Genomic DNA, 7,509 nt, shown 5'->3' with positions numbered 1-7,509 from the left:
GGAGAAGCATTTTCTTTTTGAAATTAGTAGTGCCCCATATAAAGTTCCTTTGGGTTCTATCAATTAGCTTGAGAATACAGTTAGAGAGGTGAATATACTACATGACATGGTAAGGGTTGGAAGCTAGAAGATTTGGCCAAAGTGACCTTACCAGTCAAGTTGAGGAATTTAGTTTTCCACCCAGATAGCTTACTAGAGAGATTGTTAATGATAAATTGAAAGTCCATCTTCTCAGGTTTTTTGTGAAAAATGAGGAATCCCAAGTACTTACAAATTGGTTAGAGGGGTGCATACCAAGAAAAGAGCTGAGGTTATCCTGGACTTCTTTCCTGCAGTTTGTAGAGAAGATAATTTTGGATTTCTCAAAGTTGATTCTCTATCCAGAGTGTGAGCTAAAGAGCTGAAGGGTACTGTTGATGGTGTTACAGGTTTTAGGGTCAGCCCTGGCAAAAAGAGTGAGGTCATCAATAAAAAAAAGAGAAATAGGAGGGCCTTTATTAGAGATTAAAATAGGGGTCTTAAGTAGGATGTCTACTTCATAGTTGATTCTTCTGGTCAGAAGCTCCATACATAAGATGAAGAGCTAGGGTGACATGGGGTCACCCTGCCTAATACCTCTGGAGGTGCAAAAAGGGTTAGTCTTCCTACCATTAACCTGGATGGAGATTGAAGAAGTGGAGATGTAGGAAAGGATGAGTTGGATGAGCCTTTGGGGGAAATTGAAGAAGGAAAGAGCCTGTCTAATAAAAAACCATTCAATCCCATCAAAATCTTTTTCCAGGTCAATCTTGAGAATCATATTGGCCTACTTCCCTTTCATCTTAGAGAAGTGGCTAATATATTCTTGGACAATGATGACATTATCAGAAGCCCTTCTTTTAGCCATAAAGCTAGCTTGATTGGGACTAATGATCTTAGCTAGGAAGGGTTTCATTCTAGTACTGATGATTTTAGTAATGATCTTGTACTGGGTGTTGCACAGGCCTATGGGTCTAAAGTTCTTAAGATAGGTAGCATTCCTGCACTTAGGAATAAGTTTTAGGTAGGTAGAGTTGACCTTGGGGTCCATGTGTCCTGAAGAGAAGGTATCCTGGTAGAATTTCACAATGGGAGGCTCTAGTATGTCCCAAAAATTTTGGTACACAAAAGGGTGAAACCCATCAGGACCAGGAGCCTTGTTTGGTTTAAAAAAAAAGACAACTCTTTTAATCTCCTCTATGGAAGGGGTGGCTTGGAGAAGGTCATGATTTAGAGGGCTGATAGACCCCTAGAAAGAGGGGTTTTCCTAGTTTTCCAGTGGCAAATGGAGTGCTCAGTAGTATAAAGCTTGGCACAGAAGGTGGAGACTATGTTTGTAATATCTGGGGGATGGTAATTCTAAGTACCACTGTCATCAATCAGGGAGTTGATCCCATTCCTCCTCCTTCTGTTAAGGGTGGAGGTGTGAAAAAATCTAGTGTTGGAGTCACCTTCAAGGAGCCAGGAAATTCTATATTTGAGTTTCTAAAACTCAATCTCTAGATTAAGGATGTGATTGAACTCTTTCAGGAGGGTCTGCTCTAACCCCTGGAGGAAAAGACTAGTAGGATAGTTGGGGGATTTCTAAATCCCAGCTAGTCTAGCAAGCAGTTTTTTTCCTACTGAAGATATTGCCAAAAATAAGTCTGTTTCAATCCTTAGCCTTTTCCTCAAACTCCTTGGTGGCCAAGGTAATACAAGAGCAGTCAAGAAAGGAGTCCCTTACAAGGTTGGGAAAGTCCTCATATGAGAGCCACATGGACTCCACTCTGAATGGTTTATCTTAATTAACAGGGGGGAGCCAATGTTGAGGAGAAAGGGGGGGGTGATCAGAGTGGGTTCTATAAAGGTGAGTGATAGTTGCCTCTGGATAGAGGTGTATCCAGGGGTCATTTGCCAGGCACCTATCCAGCTTTTCTAGAATGAGACCATGTCTATTTTTGTATCTCATGTTAGACCTAGTATACTTACTACCCTTAAAACTCAGATCAATGAGATTACAGTAGTTCATGCAGTTCTTAAACAGGTTAGATCTATTTAAGTTTATCCTGGCTCCTCCAAATTTCTTAGAGGCTCTAAGGATCTCATTGAAACCCCCCCACCAGCCAGCTGTTCTCCTCAGGGGAGATATAAGTTTCACAAAAGGAGGATAACTTATTCCAAAGGTCAACCCTATCTTGGAAGTTATTACTAGCATAAATGATGGAGATATACCAGGAAGAGGGGGAGTACTAACCTAGACCTTAATATTTATAGCCTGGTTAGAGATAGAGACAGAGGTGATAGAAATGACATTCTTTCTCCACATAATGACCAAGCCATCAGAATTACCCATGGCTTCAGACTGAATGTGGTTGTGGAAGCCAAGTTCCTTACAAAGGTCCTGATGGTCAGACATCATGGTTTCTAGGAGAGCTAGAATGCAAGGCTGATGAATATTGACCATTGCTTTGCAGTGCTTCCTGAATTCAATATTTTCCGCCCCTAGCATTACACACTATGTAGTTATTCATCTTTGAATGAAGTGTGTGTGTGGGGGAGGGGGGGACTGATGCAGTCACCTTCTCCTTTCCTTTTGGGTTAGAGGTGGATGTCATAGAATAGGCTTTTTTTTCTTACTTATGGGAGTGAGCAGGACTTGTGGAGTCTCTTCTGGTGTAGGGTTTGTTGGACTTAACTTTAAACTTAGGCCTACTAGACCTAAAGGTATCAATATGATGACTATCTCCTAGACTGGTTCTGAGAATCCTAGCTCTAGAGGCTCTACCAGGTTTAGTAACTCTGTTCTTAGTACTCTGAGCTGAGATAGGAATTCCCCCATGTCCTTGTTGCTTTCCCTTAATGCTTCCAGGGCATTCAGCCTCTCCACCCTCTCCAGAGTGAGGTATGGTGATATTGTAGTCAGAGGTAGAGAGAGAGGCTGCTGTTCCCCATTAGGAGGTCCAAAGGCTGGCCCCAGGAGCATCTGAGCAGGGTTAAGTGGAGGGAAAAAAGGGAGGCTCAGGCTGAGTTGGTTGATAATGTTGGTCATAGCATCTATGGTCAGCTCTTTCTGAGCTGATGAGTTGATCACATAAAATAGGGTGGCCATCCATACATTGGTCCCATATGTCTGGAGACCCTGGTTCAGGCTGGCCATAGTTAGTTGAGCTAGGTATTGTGGGTTCTGGATGAGGAGGGTGATTTGTCTCCTCTCTCATTCCAGGTGTAAGGGCATCGGGGTTGTGGTGATGATGATTTGGTTGGAGATAGGTGAGTCCATTGTTATTTTTAGGTAGAGAATCAGACATACTTTCCTCAGGGTATATAGAGTTAGTGGAGCTGAGGGGTGGAAGCTGGGAAGTTTTCCCATGGGGAATACAACCAACATTTAATGCAATGTCCACGCCTAGGACATTCACTATCCCATCATTGTAGGAAGATGAAAAGTCTTCCGTAGTCATTGGTATAGGCTCATCATTGCTAAGGTGGACGTGTTTTTTAGGGGTCCTACTATGGGAAGCCTCTTTCCTTTTTATTCCTATTTGGGAAATATGAGAGTTATTATTTAAGAGAGAGATTTTAGAAAAAGTAGGGTCATGCTCCTTATAGGCAGTTGAAATTTTCATTGGGCTCTAGAGAAGAGGGGTGATTGGGCTTTTGTGGAGGGGAGGTAAATAAATGACTCCCTTTAACAGTCGAGTTCTGGGCCTGGGTAACACTTGGCCCAGTACCAACTCTGTTAGAGGAATTGAGATTCACGGGCTTAGGCTTAGAGGAATTATATTTTTAATCTATCTTTGTTTAATGATTACTTTTACTTAAATATTGTCCGCACATCGTGCGGGTACTAATACTAGTATATTAAAAGTGTGCAAATCCTAAAAGTGATTTGAACTTTTCGCCTTCATTAAAAGATTCTTCTTTAGACAAAATTATCTTTTCAGTATTTTTTTCAATTTATTATTTAATTATTTTTATTATATTAACTAAACCTCCTAAATTATATGGGATTCCTAAATATTAATTAATATTTTTCTTTCTATTGTTCAACTAGAAAAATACCACTAAAATAGGACTCTATTAAAAAAAATACTTCTATAAATATACGTAATAATATATATATACCTCTTGAATTTGTAAGCCGGTCTTCTTTCCTTTTTTCCTTATGAAATTATTCTATGAATTGTTACATATGGTAAAGATAAATTCGTCCATCAACAAAGAGGATTTGGGTTCAATTTGCATCTTTATTACTTTTTTTTTCAAGTTAATTAATATAATTCTCAATATTTGTATGGTCTATTTCGCATTTATGCATGTTTTTTTTTTGTTTTTGTTTTTTCACAGAAGTTGAGGTTGATGCTTTCTTATATGCATCTTGACGTTGTTGTAAGTATGTCATGTTAATATTTATATTCATTAAATTATGTATGTTTTTATGGAGTATTTTATCTATTTGATGCTCTCTTCATTTTTTAACTTTACGGTTATACTTTGATCAATTAAGGTTAATTTTTCTTGCCTATTGGAAAAATATGATTGATGCTCATCTAACTTGATTCAGTTGCAGATTTGCAGGTCTACATTGATGGATGCTTGATTTTCTAACCCTCAATTTCTTCACTGTTCTTGTCAACATAATAGAATTCAACATGTGTGTATATATGTATCTTCTTTGTTTTAATTAAAGTCATTCTTTAGGGTCAAAGTTTTCACTCAGATGAGAATTATTTTCATCACAATCGAAATTTTGTGATCACTATTGTTTTGTTTTAGTTTACAGGCCGTAGATAAATGTCGGTTGGCTTTGAAGAATTTCTTATGCAAAGGTTAGGCTTAATTGTATTATTTTGATATCTTTATTATCTTATTGTTTTATTTTAATTTACAGATGGTAGATGAATGTCGGTCGACTTTGAGAATTTTTTTTAGGTAAATTTTAAGTTTAATTGTATTGTCTTACTATCTCTATTAGTTTATTATTTTGTGGTAGTTTATAGTTCTTAGATGAATGTCAGTCGACTTTGAGGAAATTTTGTGTGTAAACTTTAAGTTTAATTATATTGTTTTGATATCTCTTTTATCGTATTATTTTATTATAATTTACAGGTGGTAGATAAAATGTTGATCAGTTTTGAGGAATTTTTTTAGGTAAAGGTTAGGTTTAATTATATTATTTTAATATCTCTACTTTGAGAAATTTTTTTATGTAAAGGTTAGGTTTAGTTGTATTATTTTGATATCGCTATTATCGTATTATTTTTTTTATAGTTTACAGGTGGTAGATGAGTGTCTGACGGCTTTGAGAAATTTTGTGTGTGTAAAGATTAGATTTAATTGTATTGTTTTGATGTTTCTATCATTATATTTTTTTTTATTGCAGTTTACAGGTGGTAGATGAATGTCGATCGACTTTTAGAAATATTTTTGGTAAGGTTAGGTTTAATAAATAAATTATCCATCTTTTACATACTTAACAGATATTGAATTTAATTATTGTATTCATGTTTATTATTTAAACAAATATCCTATTTAGAGTAACGTTTGAACTCATTAAAGTGAGATACACGCGCGAGGTGCATACACCTAAACTAGTTATTAAGAAAAAAAATATGTAAAATTTACCTAGATCACAACATGTTTACCGCTATTTACATAAAATCTCAACTTTTTATTAAATTTCAATAAATAACACCTTTTGGTCATTGGAGATACATATAACTAATGTGAGATACATCTTACAAATATATTTATTAATTAAATTAATTTGCATAATTTAAGGGATGTAACGGTTAATGTTGCATTAATTTAGCAACTACCCTAACTAATAATGGTAAAAACTCAATAAAATCTCACGAAAAAGGTAATTTATTTGTTATTCCACGTTTTTAAATAAATTCTCTTCCATATTCAGTTTCCAGATAAAAACGATTCGTATGACTTTTTATTTCTTTTTCTTGAGTTTTCTTGAAGTATTTGTAATGAATATTTCAGTTTTATTATGTCATTTGACGTTTGGATTAACGATATAAAGTACGAGGGCTATAAGAGTGATGAAATCGTTGTTAGTGAACATGTAACCTATGATAAATTGATTTCGGTCATTACTGTAGAACTGAAAATTGATGAAAGCAGAAAAAAATTAAGGCTCGTTACATAATTGATGGTAATGCGACACCGTTGTTAATTCGTAATGAGATAGATGTGAAGCTGTATATTGAAATTAAGAAAAGTGAGCCTAACTTTGGGATGTATCCACTTATCATCACTACAGTAGATAAATCTGATAGTGAGATGTTGTTTGATGGAAAAGATGGTGTAGTAATGTGTTTGGAAAATCCTTGTGAAAAAGTTGCGGAATTAATTAGTTATAAGTCTAGTTGTTCTGCTCTGCTGCCATTGTTCGATATGAAGGGGAACAAGATCATTATATATTGCCAAAATAGTGAAGTTAAGGTTAGGAAAATCTACAAGGACAAGTGTACTCTTATTTAAGTTATGGCAAGGTATGTCATTGAGCATCCCTTCAATTTCTATGTGAAAGGATCTGACAAAAAAAGGTATGTATCTTTCTTAATGTATCCAAAGTAGTTATTTATCTCTTATTTATTGAATTATGTATCTAACATAAAATTGATTATTGTTTTACGTAATTCTTTTTTTGTTATGTTATGTAGGCCGAGATACATATTTGGCCATATATGATAATTTTTCCTTCATCTTATATCTTTGGTTCTCTGTTTGTGTATATATATGTATCTTGTGATGCTTTTGTTTCATTGATAGATCAAAGATACATATGAGTATTCTTAAAGATAAATATTGTGCACGATGGTTCATGTATGTATCTCCCGTTATTTTTTTTCGTACATCAAAATACATCTTATTTTTTTAATATATTATGAGTTTTTTTTTATGATTGCAGTTATGTCCTAAAATATTGTTCGGAGAATTGGATATAGATATTTAAGGCATCATGTCGGCGGGGGATTGACCTTTTTAAAGTTTGATTTTTTCAAGATGTTCACACATGCCCGTTGAAAGATAGAGTTTTTACACAACTTCAAGCTACGGTTGGTTTTGTTAGTGGTTTTGCTACTCCAAAACTTGCCAATTACAAGAGAATACATACGTTGAATAACATAATCGAAGATATTAAAAGTACTTTCGGTGTAGACATTAACTATCAGAAGGCTTGCGGGACTAAAGAACGTGCAGTTCAGATGTTAAGGGAAAACCTACAGATGGTTATCGTCGAATGTCCAGATACATTTATATACTAAATTCTATTTATCTAGGATCACATATTAGAATGCATAAATCTGAGGATAATAAATTCATGTATCTGTTCATAGCATTAGAACCATTGAAGAGTGGATTCCAATTTTGTAGACTAGTAGTTGTGGTTGATGTGGCGTATTTGAATGGAGCATATAAAGGGATATTTGTTTCTGCAAGCACTCTTGATGGCACAGGTATGTAAAATTATTTGTTATGTATTCTTTTTTG

The sequence above is a fragment of the Capsicum annuum genome, chromosome 11 (assembly GCF_002878395.1).
Source record: "Capsicum annuum cultivar UCD-10X-F1 chromosome 11, UCD10Xv1.1, whole genome shotgun sequence".
Lineage (NCBI taxonomy): Eukaryota > Viridiplantae > Streptophyta > Magnoliopsida > Solanales > Solanaceae > Capsicum > Capsicum annuum.
This window is presented reverse-complemented; position numbering follows the sequence as displayed.